At 44.0% G+C, this 27,759-nt stretch overlaps 1 pseudogene; it reads left to right on the forward strand.

The window, feature by feature from the left end:
• The window catches only part of LOC114708735, a 43,234-nt pseudogene extending 15,900 nt beyond the window's left edge, over positions 1-27,334 (forward strand).
• The last annotated feature ends 425 nt before the right edge of the window (positions 27,335-27,759 follow it).

Below are 27,759 nucleotides of genomic sequence, written 5' to 3' on the forward strand. Positions count from 1 at the left end.
AACAGTCATCTGAGTAAAGTGTACAATCACAAGGACAAGTCTCATGTGGCAAAACCATGTTTTCCCATAGTCACATATGAACATATAACAATAGCCAGTTGTAAAGAATAATCTGAAGTAAGCTCACTTCTCTCTACCACACCTGGGAGGGGCACAAAAGCACATTCCAAGAACAGTTCTGTGTTCTGAAGAAACTGGGGTCCAAAACTCTTTGTGTCTTGTTTTCTCACAAGCACGTGACTGTATCTCTCTGGAGTTGGAAACCCAAACAAACCCCTTCTTCTCCAAGTTGCTTTTGGCCGGGATATATTCCATCACAGCAACAGGAAAGTCACTAATACACTTTTCAACTCCCATCCATGCAAAAAGTGGCGACTCTTTAAGAGGAAATGCCTGGCCGGCGGTGGTGGCTCACACCTTTAATCCCAGCACTCGGGAGGCAGAGCCAGGTGGATCTCTGTGAGTTCGAGGCCAGCCTGGGCTACCAAGTGAGTTCCAGGAAAGGTGCAAAGCTACACAGAGAAACCCTGTCTCAAAAAATCAAAAAAAAAAAAAAAAAAAAAAAAAAAAGAGGAAATGCCTGCTCCATTTTCCTTAAGCCTGGACTTGAAGAAATAACAGTCTCTGTAGCAAGGGAGTCGATGCATGTAAACTTGTCTTTTTCCCAGCGACAAGTGTCTCACAGCCAAATTCACACCTCTACTGCTGTTTGTCCTATGTAGTTGTAAGACAGCCTCAGATGTGGGGCATGTAGAGTTATTGAGGGGAAGGGTTGAGAGAGAGTTGGTGAGTCAAACTGTCCTTCAGGGAAGAGCTTTATTAACATAGTCTCAGCTAACAGGCAGACATGCGGCATGGAACGGTGGAAGCACAACTGTGCTCTATAAGGTGACATCTCTAATACAGATCTTAAGTACTAGGGTTAAGAGAAGGAAAAAGATGCTTAGGAAGAAGATAAGACACCCGAGAGCATAGGTGGCCTTCCCAGAGGGGAGGGGGATGGCTCTGTACTGCTGTTATGGTGGTCATGAATAGGACGGTGTGTGAAGTTCCTGGAAAGGAGATGAACTTTGCGTTGAGTGCTCTACAAGGTTGATGAACTGATTAGAACTCAGTGACTATGGGATGTTGTGATTCTGAGCTTAATTATAATATATCTTGGGCTATCTTTGGCACCACTGATAGCCATCCCTTGTCCACCTCTGTATCTGACCTAATAACCTTGTGATTATCTGGTGAAGACTTTTGGAATGCACGAACAGATCCCTGGCTTCCACCCACTCAAAAGCTAAGAATGTCACCAGATTACATCTGAGACCTATAGCAGAGGTTTCCACTGTTGGCTACAACCTATCTACCCAGTGTACCCACCAATGTATTTAAAGAGTTTTTTTTGATTTAAGACGTTCTTTGTCCTTTTACTATACAAACTTCATGAACTGTTATCCCTTGGGGACATGGGATTTGGGGTAACCAAATTGTGTATTCCTGGGCCATGGTTACTCATATTGGTCTCAGAATGAATCACATTTCTTCCCCTTTTGAAGAGGTGATGCTTTCTGCATAGACAGGATTTTGTGAGGTTGAAGCTATTATTTTCAGAAGGTCATTAAGGAACCTGAATGAGGTTACAGGGTGAGTTCTGGTGGGATTACAATAGATAAACTAAAACTCTATCATAGGGATGCAGGAAGGTAGGATACTTTTTCTAAAAGCCAAGTTAAGGTCTTGAGAGTCTTAGGGAATGTCTGGGAAAGGAATAGAGTCCTCCCTGAGGTCGTAAGCTTTTTCATTGTGATTTTAACATAAAACAGAGAAGCACTATTCTGTGTCCGCAGTCTTGACGGCACATGTCAATCATTGGGATTCTTGCTTCTTAGCTGGTGAGGCTTCAGCAGCCTCCAGGGGATCGGGGCCTCTTTGCCTCTCCATGCCCCGGAGTCTCTTCACTCTGCCTCAGGAGCCTTCCCCCTTCTCCTTCCAGCAGTGCTCACTCAGGGATGGCAAGGCCTTGGCTCGTTCTTCAGTCTCGCTGTGCGCTTTCTTTCTCTGTGCTGTAGAAGGAACAGGGTTACATGGCGCCCTGGCTCTGTGTGTCCAAGAAAGGTCTACAGATCATTAAAGCCCAAGATTTTCTCTTATTCAGCCAGAGAGGGGTATTCATTCCACTTGAATAGAGGCATGAAGCTCCTTTGTAGAGCAGAGCTGGCTATTTTACAGAAAACAAAGGAGTTATACATTAGCATGGGGGTAACTGCTTTTCTGGGAGGCTACCTAACAATGACTAGAGACAATGCTTTAATTATAAGCCACCCAGTTAAAAGATGCCTAGCTCACACACAATCTCTGAACAAAATTTCACTCTGCCTTTAGAAGGAGATGGAAGCTGGTGCCGGCCTAATGAGAGGTCTGCTTTGTTCTTCTCAGCTCGGTGCTTTCGGAGAGCTTCCGCCGTCTTCCAGGCTCTGGCCTTTGCCAGCGCTGTTCCCACAGCCAGGGGCCCCGATTTCTTTTGCTTATCTGTTCTGGCTTCTCTTTCAATGCTTACTTCAGGCATTTCCTCCTGGTTGAACTTTTGGTTTCTTTTCATCTTCAGGCTATTCTGAGATCTACTGACTATGAACATTCACTTTGGCATCACACCCCTCAGCTCAGACGCCATTCCAGGTGCATGTGTGTGTCACGATGGCCCACAGGACTCAGCTCAGGCTGCACTCCAGTTACATGTGTGTATGTGTGTGATCTTGCCTCTGTAGAAATGAACTACTTGAGCATTCAAATCATACCTGTCTCCTAACATAGGCCACAGCAACACAGTGTTCTTAAACTGATGAGTGATTGAATGTGTGGACAAAACCCCACAACTCTCTCTTCAAAGTGGATAAGAAAACAGTTCATTCTGGAGCTAAACGTGTTTTGGGGACACAGATTTAGATCGCTCAAAATTCTGTATTTTACATGGAAGCACTTTCATGAAGTTTTTATAACAACAGAACAGAATAACAACAAAAAGAATTATGAACTGCCGGACGGTGGTGGCGCATGACTTAGGAGGCCAGAGGCAGAGGGATCTCCAAGTTTGAGGCCAGCCTGGTCTACAGTGTGAGTTCCAGGATAGCCAGGGCTACACAGAACAATCCTATCTTGAAACAAACAAACAAACAACAACAAAAACCAAACCAACAAACCAAAAACAAAAGTTATGAGTTAAGATACTTTTCAAGTACATTGGCAGGTACATCAGGTAAGCAGCTTACAGCAGCTCACTATTATAAACATCAGACTGTTATAGGCCTTAGACACTATCTGAGAGAATTAGCTCCTTTTGGTGGAACTAGAGTTTGTTAATTTATTTTATTTATTTTAAATGTGCTAGTCACAGGATGCTAGCTTTGGCTTTATCGGTTAGTCATGACACAGAGCTAAGCAACACAGAATGGCTATTTAGGGGGATTAAAAGATAGCCTCCGGTATTGTAATTAGGCTCTGCACTTGTAGCATTCCAACCTCTCCAGCTACTGAAGTTCTAATCCACTAGCCTTTGCACATACAGCTTTGCCGGTTAGCTAATGTGGAGGCCATTATGACACAAAGTGCTTTAGGGAATAGGCAGTTTATAAAACGGTAGCTTGAGTCAGGAGAGGAGTTGGTGGGCAAGAATGCACTTACCTTCTGAGTCAGAAGAACAAGGATGGACACAATATCACCCATAGCATGTATAAGTTAGGCTTGGGCAGGTACTTCTGTGTGGAAGAAGTATTTTCATGGAGCGGGTGAGTTTCTTGTGAGCAGTTTCCTGGTGTGTAATTCGTGCTCTATTAAGGAGGGAAGTCCAGAGTGGCTGGTGTGCTGCTCTGGTAGTCAATGCAAGCCTCTGTGTACATAGCCATCTCCATTTTGAACCTCTGCCATGCAAATAAAGGCACTCTTGGTCTAAGCTTTGGGTCACAGGATGGGGTGGCGCTCTAGCTTTGAGGTGTCAGCTTACAGTGTCTGGGAGCTCCCAGTTTGGGATTCCCAGACCATGCTTGTTAATATTCCACGACTGGGGACTGGCTCCCCTTTCTTGTCATCTTTTAATGGCCTTTCCTCTATCGGGTCAGAGAGAAGGAAGGGCAGATCAGGGAATGAGTGACTTAATAACAACATGGGCTTTATTAAGGAAAAGACCCAAGGGGGTCTCCAGAGTAAGAACCCCAGAGCTCATCCGTTGGCTGCTTACTGGCTGGGGTAACTTTGAGGCAGGAAAGAGGAAGGGAGAAAGGGGCTGAGACGTTTCCTTTCTGGGCCCATGCTTGGCCATTGCTAGGAGTAGCTGGGAAATGAGGTGAGAGGTGAGGTAATGCTTGTCAAGTGATTTATGAACATCTTTTGTGTCAGTCATCCTCTGAAGTTACTGGGGGTAGATAGGGCTCAAGAGGGTTAGTGTTAATCCTGCGGGTTGAGAATAAGATACTACCACAATTTTTTTTTTTTTTTTTTTTTTTTTTTGGTTTTTCGAGACAGGGTTTCTCTGTGTAGCTTTGCTCCTTTCCTGGAACTCACTTGGTAGCCCAGGCTGGCCTCGAACTCACAGAGATCCACCTGGCTCTGCCTCCCGAGTGCTGGGATTAAAGGCGTGCGCCACCACCGCCCGGCTACTACCACAATTTTTGAGCCAAATTTGAAGAAAGCTTCATTAAATACTGGCCAAGATGATGGACACTGGGCTGCTCCATACCCAGAATTCCCAGAGAATGGCTCCAAATTACCTTAGCCGGGTGCTTATAAAGGCAAAATCCACAAGGCTATGTGCGTACTTTCTACCTTAGTCCAATCGGGGGCAAGCACACATCCTGACGTACTTCCTGCCTACGTATCTCCTGCCTACGTGTGATCAAGCACATCCTGTACAGTTGGGGCAACCAACCTTGGTTACTGAAGTGAAAACACATGGCTTGTTATCTTACATGAACAGCTCCTAGCAACCAGTAAGGTATCTGTCCTTGGGCAGGTGGGGCTTACAGGTCAGAGCATTTTTGTTTTGTAGCTCTCTTAAGCACGGTAAATTAAACTTAAAACATAACTTTAGCCCTCACACTAGACTCTGGAGAAACAAGTTATTTTAGTGTCAGGAATTCTCATTATTTAACCAAAATGGAGGAGCTTTACTGACTGGCGTGGCCATGGCTAATGCTCTCTGTCCAATCTCAACATTTCAGTGCTGGTCAGTACTATTCAGAGAGGGTCAGCAAGAAATCCCCAAATCGCACTGTTAGCATTCAGACCCGACTCTGGCCTGCCCAGTGCCCTGACAACATCATCTTAGTAAAGTCCTCTTTAAGAGAAAACTATTCTCCTCCTCCTCCTCCTCCTCCTCCTCCTCCTCCTCCCCTTCCTCTCTTGCCATGAAGTAGCACGTGCCTCCTCCCTTCCTTTTCTCTTTCTCTTTTTCTTCTCCTCTCCTCAGACCCTGCCCGTCCCCCGCCCTCCCCATACAGTTTTCCACGTGGGTGCCTCATCTGCATGGTGTGAGTGACTTTCCATGGTGCCCCCTTGGCCACGGTCTGCACAGCGTGTCTCCCTCACTGTGGGACACCTTGGCTTCATCCTCCAAGGCCTCTTTCTCACCGTTTTTTACAAAACTCATTATGTCTTCCTCCAGCAATGACTTAGTTTCCCTTTCTTCTTTGAAGGCAGATGACCTAAAAGAGAATTATCTGGTGGGAAGGAGAGGCAATTGGAAACACATTAAGACTTTAATTTTTGTTTTTTGAGACAGGGTTTCTCTGTATAGCTTTGAGCCTATCCTGGAACTCTCTCTGTAGACCAGGCTGGCCTCGAACTCACAGAGATCCTCCTGGCTCTGTCTCCCAGTGCTGGGATTAAAGTCGTGCACCACCACCGCCCTGCCTAAGACATATTTGTAACCTTGGTTTTGAGTGGTATTCAGTTCCACAGATCTTATTCCACAATGATGACATGGAACATGTGGGGAAAATGCCGGTCAGGCAGGAAAAGTTTTGCTTGGAAGTAGCCCCAGAGAACAGGTTCCAAAGAGCCCCACTACACCCTTTCGGGGCAGGAACATTTCACTCAGAAGAAAGTTTCCACCTGGACATTTTTTTTTTTTTTGATGTAATGCGCAACTCTCATCTCAAAAGGAATAAGATAATTTATTTTTGAGTCAAATTTAAATGGCCCTGGCCTGGGAACACAGATTCCAAGGTGGAAATGGTTTCATGACGTTTTTAGATCAACAGAACGAAAGACTGTTACGGCCTCTTCCAATTCATCCGTGGAAACATCAGGTGGGCGTCACGGCAAAGCATGGGCACCTCTGCTATCGGCTCCACATGCTGTCAGATGACGCTCAGTTTTTGGGTTGGTGGGGGCCAGTGGTCTGCCAACACATTCCAAAAGGACCTACCTGAGAGTCACAAGTTGTGATCAGCTGATTTTTCCTTAAAGCTGCGGCTGTCCTCAGTTCCCGCGGTCAGATTTGGGACTGCAGCCCAGCGAAAAGGGGAGGGCCGCTTTTAAATCCAAAAGGCCACAGTCTCCTTCAGGCAAGCGTGCTTCCCCAAGCGTGAGAGAACATTCTGGTCTTTTGCATTCCTGGAATTCCTGGTGTTGCCCTAACCTCCTCAGGTTGCTCACAGCACTGGCCTCAGATCTAAGATGCAGTCGTTTTATTAGACAGCGTGGTGAGCAATAAAGAGCCAGTAAGAGAACTAACTAAAGACAGCCCAAGAGAACTTGTCTCTGGATCACCAATACCTCAGCTCTCTCTCCAGAATCACACAGGTCCCAATCAGTAGAACGTTCAATATAGGTGAGGCCTTTGCGCCTGGGAACTTCACAAAGTATTTATGGTTCTCTCTCTCTCTCTCTCTCTCTCTCTCTCTCTCTCTCTCTCTCTCTCTCTCTGTCTGTCTCTCCCTCTCTCTCTCTCCTCCCACCCTTTCAGGACTAGGGGACTAGGGATTGAACCCAGGGCTTTGAACATGTCAGGCAGGTGCTCTACCACTGAGCTATGTCCCCAGCCCTTGGATATTATTTATGGAATTGAGAGAGCCCAGGTTAATGTCTTCATGTGTTTTTCAGTGGCCAGTTTTCTTTTCTCCTCCTTTTGGGGACTTCATGTGGGACAACAGTGGACAGTGGGATGAGAGAGGCCACTCTGAAGTCCCGGACTCCTGCTCCGGCTCTCTAGGAAGAGAGGAAGGGAATGGGTTTTAGTTGGAATTTCCTCTCCAAATGATTCCGTGTGTTAAAGCAGAAGTGGAGTTCTCAGCCCCTGGGGAAGAGGCTGAATGAGTGCACCCATGTGTTAAAATGTTGTCGTTGTTTTGACAGAAATAAAACAGAAGTTTAAAACATAAAGTAGGTAGTAGGTTCCAGGAACCCAGGACAATGGCTGAAGTGCCAGTTAACACACCATAGCAGGTGGACGCTGGAATAAGATAGGAATAAAGGAATAAACTTAAGGAATGGAAACTGACAGCCATCAGCTTGGCTAGCAGAAAGGGATTAACTTTTAACTGGGCCCCTCCCTGTTTCACGATGGGCAGCTCTGTCGACAACCCAAATGTCAGTTTTCTTTTAGCAGCTCTGGGGTTAGCTATTCTTTGATAACCCCCTACCACTCACTACCGAAACCAAAGTTAACTTTTAATATGAGTTCTACGTGACAACCTGCCTTGCATTGTCTCCTATCCCCCCCCCCCCATGGGAACCCAGCTGCAAGTTTGGGCAAACATCAATTAACTGAGTCAGGAAGGGCTGCAGGATATACAAATATTGTTTACCTAAAACTCCCTAAAACCTTGTTCACAGAAAATTGTAAAAACCAAAACAACTTGTCTCTAAAAGTTTAACTTCAAAATTGTAAAAATTCCTTTGTCTATATCTCATGCTTACCCCTTACTATAAGAAGGGTGCTCATAGTCCCCTCCAATTGCCACAGCCTCAGAATCCTGAAAACTGGCTGTGGTCTCACTAGCTGACAAGCTTTTGTACCCCGTGGTGATATTTCTATTCTTTCGGTTTTTTTTTTTTTGAATAAAGTCTGCTTCTGGTTTAATTGACTTTGGTGGTTTGTCCCCCATTATTGTGGGACCCCGGACCCAACACACTCACCACATGAGCATCTCCCTGCTCTGGCCCCCTGGTGACCACCTTGTGGGTATCTCCCGGCTACACACTCTGGGGCTCCACCACATGGGCAGTAAATACAGAGGGGACTTGTTCTCTCTGCACACAGCAAAAGGGACCGCAATAACAACAGCCAGCAGGAAGAAAGCTGGCACAGCAGGGCTCCCGCCTGAAGAAGGTGACCCTGTCTTTAGCACGCTTTTAGTGAAGCGGGGATAAGAAAGGGTTAGCTTTAAATTTTTAGGATTTAATTTTCAAATTGTGTGTACTTGTAGTGTGTGTGTGTGTGTGTGTGTGCGCAGGGTGCCTGCAGAGGCCAGATGAAGGTATTGGATCCCCTAGAGCTAGAGTTATAAGCATCTACAAACTACTTGATTTGGGTACTGGGATCTGAACTCAGGTCTCTGCAAGATCAGTCTGTGTTCCTATCTGCTAAGCCTTCTTCTCTCCAGCCCCAGTGTTCAATTTCAAGTGCTGTGAATGAAATAAATTTGAGACAGAAGGGACCTGTAGGGTGAAAGAATGTATATAGATAGAGTGGTCAGGGGAGACATCCCCGGAGAATGACATTTAAGTAGAAATCTGAAGAGTGAGCTGAACTCACAGGCAGAATGGAGAAAGCACCTCTCTGGAGGAAAGTCTTTGATAGGCCCCAAGTGTGCGAAAAGCAGAGAGTGGTCCAGACCTTAGTGGAGGCAAGTATGGCTGGAGGATGGATGGGCAAGGAGTAAAAGGTAGCAGCTTGGCAGGGAGGCCTGGGCCAGACAAGGTCAGTCAGCTGGGGCGTCTCAGAAAGTCCAGCGGCCAGGGATAGCGCAGTGGGACAGGGGTAAAGGCACTGCTAAGCCTGATAACTGAGTTCAATATGGTGGGAGGAGAGAATGATTCCTGTAAATTGTCCTTTGTGTGTGTGTGTGATATATATATCACAATAACACAATAAATAACAATAAATAAATTACAAAATAAATAAATAAATAAATAAATAAATAAATAAATAAATGTAATAAAATTCCAATGACCTCAGAACTGGCATAGGACACTGAGATGTAAGGTTTTAGTTGAAGACCGAAGTGTTAGGATGGAGCGGCAGAAGGTACCTTTGATGGGTCTGCATACAACGTACAACAGATCTAATGAAAGAGGTTATTGGGTATGGAGCGAAAGTCCGTCTTGGAGTGGGGGCATGAGACACTGAGAAAGAGACAGACAGACAGACAGACAGAGAGCCTGGGAGACAGAGAGAATGAGAGAGAGCAAGCTGTGCTGTCCAGAGGGACCTTTCAAAGGGTGTGCGTGTTGCATGGGAAAATATGCAACTCACAGCGACAGTGGAAATGCACTGCACCTAGTATTAGTGGGTGATGACGTAAGGTGCTGGCATTGACTCGCTGAAAGGCAGGCTGGAGGAGCACCCGATTTACCCCTCCCCCCCTTTTTATTTTGAGACAGGGTTTCTCTGTGTAGCTTTGGTGCCTGTCCTGGAACTTGCTCTGTAGACCAGGCTGGCCTTGAGCTCAGAGAGGTCCTCCTGCCTGAGCCTCCCAAGTACTGGGATTAAAGATGTGCACCACCACTGCCTGACCCATTTTATAAAAGGCAAGGAAACAGGAAGGGATGCTGGTGATGCAGGAATGGGGGTCCCAGGCTCTTTAGACTGCTTCCTGATGATGTTTTTTGGAGACTCAAGAAAGCTGGGATGCCGGCCCAAGCTGGGAGAGGCAACTGCGTCACTTGCTATCCAGGCTCTGTGGGACCTCTGGGGCTAGGAAAGTGCAGGAGCACAGTTGGAGCCATCTGTGAGGCTGGACCACCTGGGGTAGCTGCTTTGAAGCTGCCTGGGGTACAGATTTTTGAGGGAACACCTGGACCTGGCAGGCTGCTGGAATAGATATATATTAGGGGCAGAAGATAAAGTTAAGGAGTTTAGGGGGAAATGTTTTTCTAGCTGTACCCTGGAAACTTTTGGGCCCATGGTCCTGGTAGTTGAGGGAGGGGAGTCCCAGGACCAGGAAAAGGGAGAGAGATCCCACCTTTAGGAATAGGTGGAATAGATGGGTGGGGGTGGGGGAGAACAGGCGTCAATTCCCTGAAGTTTATGAAATTTTTTTAAGTTTACAAGAAGAGATAAGTTTTAGACACATTAGCATTACCATTGTTTGTACTCTATACTGAATTCCACATCTTAGGAAAGGCAGTGGATGTACACCTTTGGGTCATAGTAGGAGCTTGGGCAGTGACTGTGGGTTAAAGCAGGAACACTCATTACGGCGTGCTCAGGGAGGATGGAAACCTCCCCTGGAGCAGAGGGCTATGGCTCTCTTGGTCTTGATTTTCGGCATGAATACAGACCATGAAAGCGGGGCCTCTTTCCTCTATCCAGAAGACTGGATGTATATAGATTAGATAGATGTTTTTTCAGCACAATGTGAATTACTTTAAAGTCTCTACTTAGAAGCTAATCAAAGGAAATTTAAAATCTTGAGCTGTGGCTGTGATAACAGTAGTAGGTAGCTTAGCTCATCAGAACGCCACTGATTAATGTTAAAAACTCCGAACTTTGAAGTCTTAATACAACAGTAGCAGAGCAAGGGAGAGAAATCCGAAATGCTTTTCATTCTTTTTATGCACCTTAAGTCACTTTCTCATCACCACTTAAGCTCTCATGTCCTCCAAGTTTTATAACTTGCATTTACCCACCTTAATTATAACTTGCATTTACATACCTTAGAACACCATCTTAGACCCTAAAACATTTTCTTAGCTCCTCACAACTTAAGCTTATGTATCCTCAGACCTTATACCTTTTTTTATTTAATCATTCACCACGAGACACAGGTGGTTGACTACTGAGGGCAGTCATTGTAAAGCAAGTTCCTTTAAATAAAGGCATAGTAAAAAGTTACATTGATATCTGTTTTGTGAATTTATCTATTTTCTGAATCTGATAACAAGGTCAACTGTGTCTAGACCTAGTAGTAGCTCTAGGAAAGTGAGGCCTGTGGCCTGATTTTTTTTTTTTTTTTTTTTTTTACAAATGAAGAGAACTGAGAAGCCAGCTAAAGCTTTGATTGCTGCCATTAAAATCAACAAAGCTATTACTAGCCTAGTCACTATCAGAGACCTGAGAAGGATAAATTTCACCCAAGTAAAAAGGAAGTATAAACCTTGCAGCTTCCAAATTTATTTAAAAAAAAAAAAAATGACAGCCGGGCGGTGGTGGCGCATGCCTTTAATCCCAGCACTCGGGAGGCAGAGGCAGGCGGATCTTTGTGAGTTCGAGGCCAGCCTGGGCTACCAAGTGAGTTCCAGGAAAGGCGCAAAGCTACACAGAGAAACCCTGTCTCGAAAAACCAAAAAAAAAAAAAAAAAAATGACAATTACCCTAGGTTCCTCTGTGGTCATTGGGGACTGAGGTCCCAGGGTGATGTCAGTTTTCAGCTACCAGGTCCAGAAGCCCCGACAGACTTTCCTGTGGAGGAGGAACTTGAGGGGACTGGTCTACCTTGTCTAGGCAAAGTGGGGCAATCAACTCCCCAGTGTCCTGCTTGTCCACAGTTTGGACAGAGTCCTGGTAGCATTTAAGGTGAAGGACAGTTTTTTGCCCAGTGGCCAGCTTTGCCACATTTAAAGCAAGCTCCAGGTGGAGGTTCTTCTGTGCCCCATCATCTTCTTTGGAGGAGAAAGGGTGCTGCCAGGAGCTGGCATGTCTCTCTGTCATGAAAAAAAGTCCCCCCCTTTTTTTCTTTTTTGAGACAGGATTTCTCTGTGTACAGTCCTGACTGTCTTGGAACTTGTTTTGTAGACCAGGCTGGACTTGAACTCATTGAGAGCCACCTGCCTCTGCCTCCCAAGTACTGAGATTAAAGGCATGAACCACTACTGCCTGGCTATGAAAATCCTTTTTATTAAACACTTTAAATACCATATTCTGCAGATCTCTGAAGAGTTTGAAGACCATTTGTCTGTTAAGTATACCTTATTTAGCTACTTGCTTTAGGTTTAATTTTGAAAACATACATATGAAGCTAAATAAGACATATTTCTGTAATTAATTACATTAGTATTTAGCATGACTACAAGTATAGTTCTGAACACATTAAAGAATTTGATGATTTATAAGGTGACTAATTATTAACTTGCATTCCTTTTAATTGTCCTTAACAGTTTACAATAATTTAGTAGCCTTTATAAGACTAGGACTTGCCGGGCGGTGGTGGCGCACGCCTTTAATCCCAGCACTCGGGAGGCAGAGCCAGACGGATCTCTGTGAGTTCGAGGCCAACCTGGGCTATCAAGTGAGTTCCAGGAAAGGCGCAAAGCTACACAGAGAAACCCTGTCTCAAAAAACCAAAAAAAAAGACTAGGACTTTATGTTCCATCCCTGCTAGGTTTAGCCTTAAAAATAAGAATTTTGAATTAAAGCTCTTCTAGTATCAAAATAAAAATTTTAATAATAGATACAGTCCATAGAGAGACTGGCAACTTTATCTATCTATCTATCTATCTATCTATCTATCTATCTATCTATCTATCTTCTATCTATATTTTTAAATGAGAGTTGAATCCAAGTTACACACACACACACACACACACACACACACACACACACTAAGTTGAGTCCAAGTTACATTTACACATATAGAGCTGAATCACATTTATAGATGCCCATGTATAGAATTTTAATTATAAGCCTTTTGTTATAAGTTTAAAGCCGAATGTTGTTACAGAGTATATAGATTTTAAACCATAACAGATGAGCAACTTACAAATCCTGAGATAAGAGTTTACAGCATAATCTTAACTTTTTCTTTTTGAGAGCAGAGTGCAAAGAAATAGAGATAAAAGATTTGAAGAGTGGGAAGAGATTTTTGGAAGTGGAGAGCAGAGCAAGTTTAGATATAAGATTTTTGGGGATCATTTGTTTGTGGCAGTAGTAGTTGTTAACGATTTGTGAGAATTTGGAAATCAGGTTCACCAATTTTTGGCCATTGATTTGTGCTGAGGCCAAGCTGTTATAATAAAATCCGAGTCCGTGGAGGGAAAAGTGTAACACTGTGTGGGTGTGTCCTGTAAGTTCCAAGTGGGAGGTGAGAGCTGAAGTTGTGGGACTGCAGGCTGGAGCCAGAGGTGGTCAAGAGAGAGCAGGAGAGAAGGGGGCCGCACACGTGGGCCAATAGGTTACAAGAGCCAGAGCCACATGGAAGATACCAGGCTAGAGGGAGCAGCCGCTGAAGAACTGGACTCTAGAACTTGGAATCAAATTCACAAACAAATGATCTGTACATACCTTAGGAAGCTTAGCTCATTGGACACTGCTAAGCACCTGTAGCTGGCCTGATTCTCTCCCCACCTCCAGCTTTTCGGTAGTTCCAACTCCCACTTTGCAACAAACTTAAGATCCATCAACCATAACTTAAAACATGACATTTATACAATGTGGGGCTGGAGAAACAAACGACTTGGAGCAAAGAAAAAGACATAGGGAGTGGGGATTTTTTTTACATTCCCGCATTGCTTGGTTGGCGGTGGCATTTGGATTGATTATCTGAGGGATATTGAGGCCAGCAGATTTGACTGGAGAGGAGTGGTTGGATGCTCTCCAAAAGACATCCCAAGGGGGAGTGAGGAGGTGGATGATGCAGTTCCCATAAGTGAGGTGGAGAGGAAGGTCCAGAACCCAGAGTCCAAGGCATCCCAAGGACTCAGGGAGGACTGAATGAAGGCAAGATGAATAGTGGGTCATCAGCCCACACAGTTCAAGGACCAGGGCTAAAGCCGGAGGAGACAGGGCCACCTGGTACCAGGACTTTTAAACGAAGCCAGAAGGTGAAAATTTGTTCTAGAAAATGAAGCTTCACCCAAGGGAAATGGTCAGAGGTGGGTACCTCTGCCTCCATGAGTACCAGAGACTTAGGGAAGCATTTATACCGACTGAGAGAGATCACTCACCAATTGCTGGTGATTGATGGAAGGCCAAGTGATTGGTGGACTAGAAGGTGGATCTGTTGCAGGTAGAGCGGGTGGGTAGGGTCCCAGTGTGGCTCAGGCCATAGGTGGGTGGGTGCATAGGTACCAAGAGAGCCTTCCAGTTAGCAACACCAATGTTAGGATCAATCAGGGGATGGTACCTTGGCAATCCAGGCCGAGGTATGCTGCATAGATCACACCATGCAACAGATCTAACAACAAGATCTAACTGATCTAATCCAAGAGGTTTAGTGTGTGTGTGTGTGTGTGTGTGTGTGTGTGTGTGTGTGTGTGTCTGGTGGTGGTGGAGGGAGTAAAAGGCCATTGGAAGTGGGGACATGAGAGAGAAAAAAACAGAGATAGACAGACAGAGAGACCAGGAGAGAGAGAGAGAGGAGAGAGAGAGAGAGAGAGAGAGAGAGAGAGAGAGAGAGAGAGAGAGAGAGAACTGTGATGTCTGGAGGGAACTTTTAAAGGGTGTGTGTGTTTCATAGAAAAATATGCAGCTTGTAATGATAGTGGAAATGCACTGTACCTGGGGGTGGCAGGTGATGTAAGCTATGGGTGCTGAGTTGCTGAGAGGCTGAGTTGCTGAGAGGCAGGCTGATGGAGCGCCTGATTTACCACACAAAGGGAAGCCATTAATGAGTTTTGTACTTAGAAGTGGTTGGATCCGGTCACCTCCTAATAAAGCTCACTCTGGAGGTGTGCAAGAGAGGACTGGGGAGTGGGGGAGACCGTCAGCCATACTCGACAGATTCTAGAGACAAGTGAAGTCAGGCATGGAAATGGAGGGTGATCTTGAGACATGTTTTATCCTTTTTTTTTTTTTTTTTTTTTTTTGGTGGTAGTGGTGGAATTAACCCCAACTTCTTCGATCATAAACAACTCAGTTCAGAACTTCTTGCCTACCAAGCAGGCATGCTGCCTCCAAGTCCTTTGAGATACATTTTCAAGGAAATATTGATAGAGGTTAAATTTATGTTGTTTTCAAAAATAACAGATGGCTTATGGGTTACAAGCATTGGCTAATCTTCCAGAGCACTGGGTTCTATTCCCAGCACTCATATCCCAACCCAATTGCAGGGAATTTGGCTCCCTTTTCTTGCTCCTATGGGTACCACACATGCACATGGTATGTAGACATATATGCAGAAAAAACACCCATACACACAAAATAAAAAGAAATTGTACTTGGGAGGCTGAGGCAGGTGGATCGCTGTGAGTTTGAAGCCAGCCTGGTCTACATAGTGAGTTCCAGGACAGCTATGAGTGAGTCCCTGTCAAAAAAGAAAAAAAATGACAAAGGGGTTTTTAAAGTAGAAAGCCATTCTGAGTCGCTGACGTCAGGCCCCTGTGCCTTATCGCCTCTGGGCAGGGAGGAGATATCTGTGTACATGTTTAGGAATCTTCCTGAGAAACAGGAATGAGGTTCTAGAGAGACATTCAGTGGCTAAGAGCACAAAACGGTGTGGTATAAACTTCCGACAAGTTCCCCCCACCCTGCCCAAGTTATAAAAGCCAGATATTCTTCTGTGTTCAGGAGATTTCTCTGCAAGTTCAATTGCCTCCCCATCCCCAGCCACCCCTCATGCAGCTACCCCTCTTTCTCTCACTTAAAATGCCTAAAAGAAGTGCCTGCCCATTTTTTAATTGGACTGTCAGGCATTTTGATGTCTAGCTTTTTGAGTTCTTTATATATTTTGGAGATCAGTCCTCTGTCAGATGTGGGGATGGTGAAGATCTTTTCCCTTTCTGTAGGCTGTCGTTTTGTCTTATTGACCATTAAAAAATGGGCTATAGAGCTAAACAGAGAATTCTCAACAGAAGAATCTCAAATGGCTGAGAGACATTTAAGGAATTGCTCAACATCCTTAGTCATTAGGGAAATGCAAATTAAAACGACTCTGAGATACCATCTTACACCTGTCGGAATGGCTAAGATCAAAAACACTGAAGACAGCTTATGTTGGAGAGGATGTGGAGCAAGGGGAACAGAACACTCCTACATTGTTGGTGGGAATGCAAACTTGTATAACCACTGTGGAATCAGTATGGTACTTTCTCAGAAAATTGGGAATCAACCTTCCTCAAGACCCAGCTATACCACTCTTGGGCATATACCCAAGGAATGCTCAATCATACCACAAGGACACATGCTCAACTATGTTCATAACAGCATTATTTGTAATAGCCAGAACCTGGAAACAACCTAGATGCCCCTCAACTGAGGAATGGTTAAAGAAAATGTGGTACGTATCCACGATGGAGTAATACTCAGCAGAGAAAAACAATGACATCATGGGGTTTGCAGGCAAATGGATGAAACTAGAAAATATCATCCTGAATGAGGTAACCCAGAATCAGAAAGACAAACATGGTATGCACTCACTCATAAATGGGTACTAGGTGTAATGCAAAGGATAACCATACTGCAACCCACACCTCCAGGGAGACTAGATAGTAAGGAGGACTGTGGTGATATTGTGTTCCCCAAAATATTGTGCACCCTAATAAACTTTTCTGGGGTCAGAGAACAGAACAGCCACTAGATATAGAGGCCAAAAATTAAAAGGCACACATGCCTTTAATCCTATCACTTGGGAGGCAGAGATCCATCCGGATCTCTGTGGTTTAAAGCCACACTGGAAACAGCCAGACATGGTGATTCACACCTTTAATTCCAGGAAGTGAGCCTTTAATCCCAGGAAGTGATGGCAGAAAGCAAAAAGGTATATAAGGCCTGAGGACCAGTAACTAGAACTGGTTAAGCATTTCAGCTTTTGAGCAGCAGTTCAGCTGAGATCCATTCTGGATGAGGACACAGAAGCTTCCAGTCTGAGGAAACAGGATTAGCTGAGGAACTGGCAAGGTGAGGTGGCTGTGGCCTGTTCTGTTTCTCTGATCTTCCAGTGTTCACCCCAACACCTGGCTCTGGGTTTATTTTTATTAATAAGACCTTCTAAGATTCATGCTACAGAGGACCCTAGGAAAGACACAGGGATTGCCCAGCAATGGAGAAATGGATGAGATCTACATGAGCAAGCTGGGGGTGAAGGGGGTTAATGGAGGGCAAGGGACAGGGGAATGAGAGCTTAGGGGAGTGGGAGATTCGAGCTGGATCAGGAACAGAGTGGGAGAACAAGGAAAAAGATACCATGATAAATGAAGGCACCATGGGAATAGGGAGAAGCAGAGTGCTAGAGAGGTCCCCAGAAATCCACAAAGATACCTCCACTATAGACTACTGGCAATGGTCGAGAGGGTGCCTGAGCTGACCTACTCTGGTGATTGGATGGTTGAATACCCTAACTGTCATCATAGAACCCTCATCCATGACTGATGGAAGCAGATGCAGAGATCCACGGCCAGGTCCCAGGCAGAGCTCCAGGAGACCAATTGATGAGAGAGAGGAGGGAGTCTATGAGCAAGAGATATCGAGACCATGATTGGAAAGAGTACAGAGACAACTAGCCAAACTATTGGAGACACATGAACTGTGGACCAATAGCTGAGGAGCCCCCATGGTACTGGACTAGGCCCTCTGGATAGGTGAGACAGTTGTTTAGCTTGAACTGTTTGGGGAGGGGGGCCCAGGCAGTGGGACCGGGACCTGTCCCTGGTGCATGAGCTTTTTGGAGCCTGATGCCTATGGTGAGACACTTTGTGCAGCTTTGGTGCAGGGAGGAGGGGCTTGGACCTGCCTCAACAGAGTGTACCAGGCTCTGCTGACTCCCCATGGGAGACATTGCCTTGGAGGAGGTGGGAATGGGGGTGGGTTGGGTGGGAGGAGGGAGGACAGGGAAATCTGTGGTTGATATGTAAAATGAATAGAAAAATCTCTTAATTAAAAAAAAAATAAGTGCCTGCCTTTCAAGGCTTTAAAGGGAAGCCTCTGTCAGGTCTCACTAAGCTGTTTTTGACACATTGCTGTTTCTCTCTAATGCTCCCTGGCTTGGTGCCCTTTCTCCTGGTGAGCCTCATTCCCGAAGGGCAACACGTGTCAGCTCCCTTCCCAGGTCAGCGGGGTCATGCTGTTCTTTACAAGGATATTTAGCACTAACCTTGGTCCTGATTTGTGACATTTGTTTTAGACACAGACATTCTACCTCCAGATTGAAGTGTTAAAACAGAAAATGGGGGACAACAGAAATAGCCTGGTAGGGTTGAAGTTATTTAAGGAACCTCAAGTCCCTTTACCTGGCTAAGGGACTAGTTAGACAATGGCCCCAAGAAAATGGAATTTTCCTAGAATCTCATGCTTTTGCTCTTTGCCTGCTTAATCTCATTTTGCTAACATAGCAAGTCCATTCCTTCACTGGCATTAGAACCTACTTCTTTGGGATTCCAACATATGCTGAAGACCAGCAGAGACATCTAGCCCTGTAGACTGAATAACTATTGGATTCCTGGACTCTCCATTCATAGCCAGACATTGTTGGATTAGCTGGACCGCAGCCTGTAAGTCATTCTAATAAATTCCACATATATAAATTCTGTTACTGTAGAGAAGCCTGACTAATACAGAGGCTATGGTTGAGTTCAAAAGGTTTCAGAAGTGGTTGGTGGAAATGTTAGTATAATCTGTATAGATAAGGAACCCAAGACCAGTGGCCGAATGGAATCACTGCTGGGGCTGAGGCCCTGCTGAAGTAAAGGCTACAGGGTAGAGTCCAGCTGCTTAGCAAAAGAGCAGAACCAGTCAGAGCAGGAGGCAGGAGCTTTTCATTGAGATTGGCAAACAGGTGGGAGGCACTCAAGTGGGCCACATTAATGGCAGGGACTCTTGTCTGTTGAACTGGAGCTCCAAGGGCAGTTTGATTTTTTTCTTTCTGTTTATCCTTAATGCCCACTGTTAATATTCTGATCCCGCCCTTCGGCGCCACCCTATGCCCTGACATAAAAGCCTATTCTTAAGGGAAAACTCCGCCCATTTCCCTCTCCTCTCTCTCTCTCCTTCTGCTTTCTTCCCACGAGGTGTGCACCCCTCGAACCCCTTGCCCCCTCCTCTCTCTCTCTCTCTCTCTCTCTCTCTCTCTCTCTCTCTCTCTCTTCCTCTTTCTCTTCCCCCTGTCTTCCCACCACCAAATAAAACTCTTCACTGAGCTCTGTCTGCATGACATCTCTGTCTCTCACCCACCGTGGGGCACCTTGGCTCTATCGGCCAGAACCACCCACCAGCACGTGTATATCCTAACACCCACAGGGTCAGGTCAGGTCACAGGGCTACACACCCATTCTTTACGGAGTCCAATTGAGGGAGTTATACCCTTCCTTGGTCTCAACGTGTCTGTTTAGTTCTTGAGCCTGGTTTTCCTGAGAGGGTTTTAATATGCCCAGGTGCTCTCAGTTTACCCCCAGTATACTTGAAGTGGGGCACATTTATCAGTCTACGCTAAGTGGGTGGTGCTGCAGAGACGGTATGGTTTGCAGACACCCCCCCCCCCCGCCCCCACTGCAGTCATCCTCCTTCCTCAAAATGGAATAAATAACTGCTTGTAAAGTGAAGCCCCCTAGGGCAAGGTATAGCCCGAAGAACCACTGTTTTGTTTAGGATGGAGTAACTTAGAGTAGGGTGTGGCTAGTGAGGTCATGGATTATGGTGGTATTTTATTTGTACTAAAATGTTATTTGTATGTTAATAAATAAAGTTGCCCAGGGGTCAGAGCTATTAGAGCCTTTAGCGAAAGCTGGGCAGTGGTGGTGCGTACCTTTAATCCCAGCACTTGGTAGGTAGAGCTAGGTAGATCTCTGTGTGTTCAAGGATACAGCCAGCATTGGAGACACACGCCTTTAATCTCAATACCAACCATAGAAGACCTGGAGGTCTATACAGACAGGCAGTGTCGAGGCAGTCATGTGGTTGGGTTTACAACCAATGAGAAGGCAGAACAGAAAGTCTATATAAAGACAAAAACACAGGAAGTAGGTCTCTCTTGGCTGAAGAGGCTAGCTGCAGCAGACAGGTAAGGCTCTGAGCTCTGATCTCTTGACTTTCTTCTTTGCATTGGTTCTGTGTTTCCTATTTAATAAGACAGTTGGTTACAACTACAATGGATCTTGGAGAAGAACCCACAAACACCACTTTACTAAACCAGCATAATCCCCAACTACATTCCAAATATTCATTCTTATACACATAGATAAATGTAGTCCTTACCAAAGAAACTTCTCTTTGCAACTGTTGGAGACCATCACAAAAACCACAACCAATCAAAAGGCAGAGTTATGGAGCCCAGTCCCAGAGACTATATCTACAAAATGAACTCCCACATGTAAGACTCAGAGAACATTCTGGAGGGGGGGTGAGTGGTGGAAGGATTATGAAAGCCAGAGGGAGCAGGGATTTTGCTGTGAGACTGTGTCTCCTATTAACACCAGAGGCTACACCCATAAAGTCTCACCAACATAGCTGCCTAAGCATGAGCTGAACAAGGACAATAACAGACATGCTAAAGGGACGGGGAGGGGGGGGCCCACAAGGCCCCAAACCTACACAAGGAACTACAGGCAACTAAAAAATGCTGAGAGTGGGAGAAATAGTCTTCCCCAGGGAAGAGGGCACCAGTGGGTTATAGAATACCAAATGGCCAGCCCAGAAAACATGCATAGAGTAACCTTTTACAGACCGAGCAGGTTATATTTACATATGTACATACATATTTGCATGTAACAACAATTCATGAAAAAAGAGGCCGTGAATTTGAAAAAGTACAAGGGAGAGGCACATGGGAGGCTTTGGAGGGAGGAAAGGGAAAGGGGGAAATAATGGAGTTATATTATAATTTCAAAAATAAACGACATAATAAAATAAACATGCAACTACTAAAAAAATAAACTTCTCCCATTTCAAAAAAAAAATAAATAAAAAGTAAGTAGGGCATACCCTGATCTAACAGACGCCAAAAATATTACATTGGAGAAAAGATAGGCTCGTCTACAAATGGTGCTGGGAAAACTGGAGGTGCAAATGGGTTTATCTCTCAGATGTAGATCTGCCTCTCAATGGGCACACACAAAAAAATCAACTCCAAAGTATCTAAAAGAGTTGGAAGAAAAAAATAGAGTATGTACTTCAATATTCAACCGTGGACAAAAGACTTTTTTTCTGAGTAAGACTCTAGTCACTCAGAAATATGTCAATCACTGCCAAACGGAGCCTCATGAAAGTACAAAGCTCCACAGCAAAGGAAACAGCTGAGGGAAAAGAGTCTACAGATGGAAGAAAGTGTCTGATGGCTGTACATCTGATGGCGGATGACCAGCTAACACACACACACACACACATTCAAAACTAATCAACAGGAAATCAAACAACCCAATCAGCAAATGGACAACATTTCTCAAAAGGTGAAATACAGACAATAAACTTATAAGAAGTGCTCAACTCACTAGCTATCAGATAAATGAAAATCAGAACCATATTGAGATTCCAGCTCCCGCCAGTCAGAACTGCAGTCATTAAGAAAGCAGATAAACGCTGGCAGGATGAAGGAGAAAGGGGACCATTATACACGGCTGGTGGGAACGTGAACTATTGCACTGCCATGGACTGTGCTGAGAAGTTTCTCAGAAACTAAAAGCAAAGCTACATATGACCATTTGTGGGGATGTGGGGGCCGCAGGGACTCTGTGGTGTGGCCTTCTTCCATCTTGGCTCAAGGTCAGAGAGTCTGAGCTTGCTTTGCCCTTCAAGGACGAATAACAGGATGTTTTTGCCAAAGACGTGGTTATCAGATGTCTTGAGAATTAAGGAGGTGTTTGCACTTGTTTGTACTTTGAACCATGATGTCATTGAGAGGGGGAGGTTTTTTGTCCCCCTTGCTTTGGGTATAAAAAAGTCCTGAGAAATAAACTCAGGGTGACTCTGGTATTGACTCAGAGCTCTCCTATTGCTATTTTGTGTCTCTGCCTTTTTCTCTTATGTCTATGTCTCCATTTTTCATATCTATTATTTCTTAATCCTCACTCTTCCATTCAAGACTGTTTGATAGTCAGACAGGACCTGACATGGGTATTTACCTAAAGCACTCCAAGTCAACACATTATAGAGATACTTGCACTTCAATGTTTATTCCAGTACTATCCACAACAATTAAGTTATGGAACCATCCTAGGTGTCTAACAACAGAGGAGTAAAAAAATATATATATTTAAATTTTTTTATTTTATTCTATATATCTTCATATTTGTTTTATATATTTATACTTGCATATTTTATCTAATATATAAAATACATATATTTATAGATAAATATATAAAAATATACTCATATATAAATATCTATAATGTAAATATATATTACACACATATATAATATATACTGATATATAAATATATATTAAACTTATATATATTTATATATTTTCAGTCATAAAGAAGAATGAAATTAAATCATTTGCAGGAAAATGGATGAAACTAAAGATTATCAGATTAAATTAATTAAGCCACTCTCAAACAAAGATACGTATTCTCTTATTTGTGTTTCTAGATGTTATACATATACAGAAAATCATGTATATACATGACATGGATGCAGAAGCAAAAATGTGTAGAGAAACATAGGGAATAGGAGAAGAAGAGGAGAAAAGAGGATAGAAAGATGGTATAGAGAACATACTTAATATACAACATATGGTTGGATAAAAATGTCCTTCTGTAATATAACACCATGTTCAACGAATATACACAATGACCACCCTACATGCCACTGTATGTGTGCACACATAAATAAATAGAAATAATCTTAAAACTTTGGGAACATTTTTACAAAGATGGAAAAAGAAAGAAAAGAAAGGAAAAAATGCTAAATTTCCCTGTCCCCGGATCTCACTGTGGAGCCCTGGGCTTTATGAACTCTGTTGAAAGAATTCAGATGAACACATAAAGCATAGCATGGAAGATAATTTGAGTTTATTACAAGGTAAAGTGCGGTACTCTTGAGGACTGAGAATGGAGCAATAGCCAAGGGGACCATTGCCGTCGGGCCCACTCAAAGGGTAAGAGCAGAAAATGGCCTAAGGGGCCACTGTGCTGACCTATATTTCATGTAGGCTTTGTAATATTTCTAAAGCTTCTAGAACAGTCAGCTTTTCCTCAGAGGCGTTTTTCTTGTACAGATGATTGACAGGCTCATTTGGATTGACTCTCAGGGAGGGGGACAGTGCTATGTCCTTGTTCTTTAGCAGAAAGCTTCATGCTAGATAATTGCATTATGACCTCATAGGCAGTTCAGACTGTCTTGTTCCACAAGGGCCAGAGATAAGACCTAAACCTTATCCCTCTTGACCAGTGGCCAGAGTCCTGCAGGGGCAGTCTCTGATACACAACTAACTACCACATCAACCCCCTCAAGAGCTAAGACTCTAAAATCACTCAAGAAATGGCCACTTCTGGATGAAATGGGGCATAGAGGGACTTTGGGTGACCACTCTCATTGACTTTCAAGGACAATCAAGGACTCAGGGATATGGGTTAAGTTTCCCTAAGGCCATCTGAAGGCAGATCAACTGTAAGCAGAGGACAAAAGGTCTAAAGACCAACAGGACTGAGGCAAGATGGGAAGGAAGGCGTGGGGGAAAATAGGCCCTTTGTCCCAGGGTCTGGTCTACCTTATCTGTTGAGAAACTTCAAATGCTCCTCATAGTCTAGACTGCACACAGGAAGGGGCTGTTTTCCAAGGGCATCTTTTGAAAACAATAAACTGTGCTTACTTAGGGCCAACGATGCATAACGTGATGGTTCTGGCATTCCTGCTCATTCCTCAATCTAAACCACACTCCCCATAAATCCACCTTACCACTCTGTTTACAGAAGAACATTCTTTAACCTTGAACCTTGCTCTAAGTGTCACTCTTTGGGCAATGTGGAAAGGGGGAGGAATTCTCAGCAACCTTTACAGATGTAACTTGAGCGCTCCCCAAATCTGTAAATACTCATTGAAAAGACACCTAAGTACAATTCTGCCTTGAGAAGTTCATCCCCTTGTTGGGTACGTCTTGTTCTTTCCCTGAACATCTCTATGAGCCTAAGATTTGTGTTTAAAGCGCCTGTTAAGGCCTGGGGAGATGGCTCCGTGGCTCCGTGAGTAAGAGCACTCGTGAAAGCATACCTGAAGAAGAAGCCCACACAGTTGCATGTGAGCCTGGAACCCCACGCAGGAGATGCAGAGGTAGGGGGATCGCTGGGGTGTGAACTACTATCCCAGCTCCAGGGTTAGTGAGAGCTTGTCTCAAGGGGATAAGGTAATTTACCATGGAGTTGGGAAAGCTGGGGTTTGGCTCTTCTGCTTATCCAAGCTCTCTTGAAGGCCAAAGGATGGATCTTGTGGTGTAGCGTTTGTAAATTTGTATGTTTTCCCCTTGGCAGATCTCCTAAATGTTACAAAGTTCAAGACCAGCAAAGCCTGGGTTCATCCTTAGCTAGATCTAACTATCTGGATGATGTTCTTCAAGCAGCAAAGTATAAATGAAATGAATTATATGTTTCCCCAGTTCCAATAAAATTACAGTAATATTTACTCAATGATAGGATAAATTGTATACTGTTGCAGGAATGTTAAAGAGTCTTATTAATAAAATCAAACCTGAGGCCGAGTTATTGGGGTCCATGCTGGTAGATCAGAGAGACAGAACAAGCCACAGCTATCTCACCTTGCCGGATCCTCATCTGGTCTTGTCTCCTCAGACTGGAAGCTTCTGTGTCCTCATCCCAATGGCTCTCAGCTGAACTGCTGCTGGAAAGCCTGAATCTTAACCAGGCCAAATGCTTAACCAGCCAAAATCTTCTAGTTTCTGGTCCTCACGCCTTATATATCTTTTTGCTTTCTACCACCACTCCCTGGGATTAAAGGCTGGCTTTCTGGGATTAAAGGCGTGTGTCACCATGCTTGGCTATTTCCAATGTGGCCTTGAACTCACAGAGATCCAGAGGGATTTCTATCTCTGGAGTGCTAGGATTAAAGGTGTGAGTGCCACCATTTTCTAGCCTTTGTATCTAGTGGCTGTCTGTTCTCTAACCCCAGATAAATTTATTAGAGTATACAATATTTTGGGGAACACAATACCACCACAGTATACTAATTTTTTTTCTACTCCTTCATTAACCTGTAGCTAAGATACAAAGATTTAGTTGAAGTCATGGAACATCACAAGGATGTTATAAATCTTGGCAATATAAAAATACTAATACAACTAAAAATACTAATGCATTGGAAGGCCAGCTAGTTGACTAGTCTTTGGTAGCGGGCTAGCTAGGAATAGTAGCTAACGGTGACAATAAGAATAGAGAGTCTAGCACGCTGTTTCATGAATTACATCAACAAAACATAACCACCGTGTGATGTTGGAGGGGTCAAGGAAAGTTCAATCAATTTCCCATATTTCAAAGCATACCCATATTATTTCTCAAGATGACAGATCAAGGAATCATCAGGTATATTACTAACAGTAGAAACAATATTTAAAGACAAAATAATAATCATAAGAACAGCCCAGCCACAAAGCGTCCCTGATGATGTTAGTGGGAAATTGAATGAGGAGAACAGGAAAGTAAAGTTTTGATTTTATCTGTATCTGTATCTATATTATATCTTCAATAGTGTTTGAATTTTCATTTGTTCAAAAACTGAAAATTGTATCAAGCATTAAAAGTGTTTATAATGATATAATTGATGATGTTCTATTGTCAGATTTTCTATTGAGAGATTAATAGGAGAGTGATCCAAATAATTTAAATTGATTTTATATATTTATTAACATGAAAATAACTCTATAGTATATTTTATTTAAAAAATCCAGATTGAGGCTGAAGAACAGCTCAGTGATTAAGAGCATCTGTTGCTCATGCATGTAACACATATGGGTTCAGTTCCCAGCACCCAGATGATGGCTCCCAACCACTATAGTTTCTGGCAATCGGACTTCCTCTTCTGACCTCTAGGAAGCATCAGGAATGCACATGGCTCATATATATACACACATACACACACACACACACACACACACACACACACACACACACACACACACATATATGCAGGTAAAACACTCATATATAACACAAGATAAATAAATGTAAAAAAAAAAAAAAGAAACCTACAAGGCAGTGGTGAAACTATAACAAAAATTCCAGATGTGAGGCTGCAGTTAAGAGCACTGGCTGCTCTTCCAGAGGACCCAGGTTTGATTTCTAGCTGAGCTGCTGCTGCCTCTCCCAGCCGTCACAACACCCCCACCCCAGCCAGCCTTGGTGTCAGGCCGGCGAGGGTGAGCCAGGAGGAGGAGGCCGGAGCAAGCGGGCCCCACTGGCTGGCTGTCCCTTGCTCCTCTTTCGTACCACGCTGGCACCGATGGCCCAAGCCAGAAAAAAGGAGCTCAACTCCAACCACAACGGGGTGGATGAGACTTCAGAAAAAGAACATCAAAAAGCAATTGAACATGTTGATGAAGTACAAAATAAAATACACAGACTTAATGAACAAGCCAGTGAGGAAATTTTGAAAGCGGAACAAACATACAACAAACTGCACCAGCCTTTTTTTTTTTTTTTTTTTTTTTCCAGAAGAGGTTAGAATTGATTACAAAATTCCAAATTTTGGGTAACAACATTTGTCAATCACCCACAAGTGTCTATACTGCTTGGGGAGGATCGGCATTACTTGACCAGAGTTGAAGTAACAGAATTTTGAAGATATTAAATCAGGTTACAGAATAGATTTTTATTTTGATGAAAATCCTTACTTTGAAAATAAAGTTCTCTCCAAAGAATTTCCTCTGAATGAGAGTGGTGACCCACCTTCAAAGTCCCTAAATCAAATGGAAATCTGGAAAGGATTTGACAAAACGCTCAAGTCAAATGTAGAATAAGGCCAGCAGGAAGAGGCAGCCCGAAGAGCCGGAGAGCTGCTTTACCTGGTTCACTGACCATTCTGCTGCAGGTGCAGATGAGATAGGAGAGGTCACCAGAGACGGCGTTTGGTCAAAGCCCTTGCAGTACTATTTGGTTCCTGATATGGATGATGAAGAAGGAGAGGTGGAAGATGAAGATGATGATGATGATGATGATGAAGATGATAATGAAGAAGATGATGATGAAAATGATGATTGATGATGATGAAGAGGAAGACTTGGAAGACATTGATGAAGAAGGGGAAGAAGATGAAGGTGAAGAAGATGAAGATGATGATGAAGGGGAGGAAGGGGAGGAGGATGATGGCAAGGATGACTAGCACAGAAGACTGATGGATTCCATTTTCTTTTCCTTTTTTGACTTTCTCCAGTCCCTGGGACCAAGTAGCAGTCATTTCCCTCCCCCGCCCCAAGCCCTCTTGTGCTCAGTAGCCCTGGTTTTGTGGTCTCTCTTCTCTACATCATGGTTCTCAACCTATTTGGGGGGAAACAACAAATACAACAGGGAAAAAAATCTCCACGATTCTGTCCTAAACTCCTTTTTATCCTTTCTTGTCTCAAACTGTGGAGTCGACACTGCCGCCATGCTCTGTGGGAAAGAAGAAAAACCCTCCGGCCCCCTTGGCTCTGTTGGAGGCTGAGGGGTCCCAGGCCCCTGTGTGCATAGACTTCTAGCTTTGTTCTTTTCTCTGTATATTGGGCTCAGAGATTACACTGTGTCTCTATGTGAATACAGACAGTTAGC

The sequence above is a fragment of the Peromyscus leucopus genome, chromosome 9, assembly GCF_004664715.2.
Source record: "Peromyscus leucopus breed LL Stock chromosome 9, UCI_PerLeu_2.1, whole genome shotgun sequence".
Classification (NCBI taxonomy): Eukaryota; Metazoa; Chordata; class Mammalia; order Rodentia; family Cricetidae; genus Peromyscus; species Peromyscus leucopus.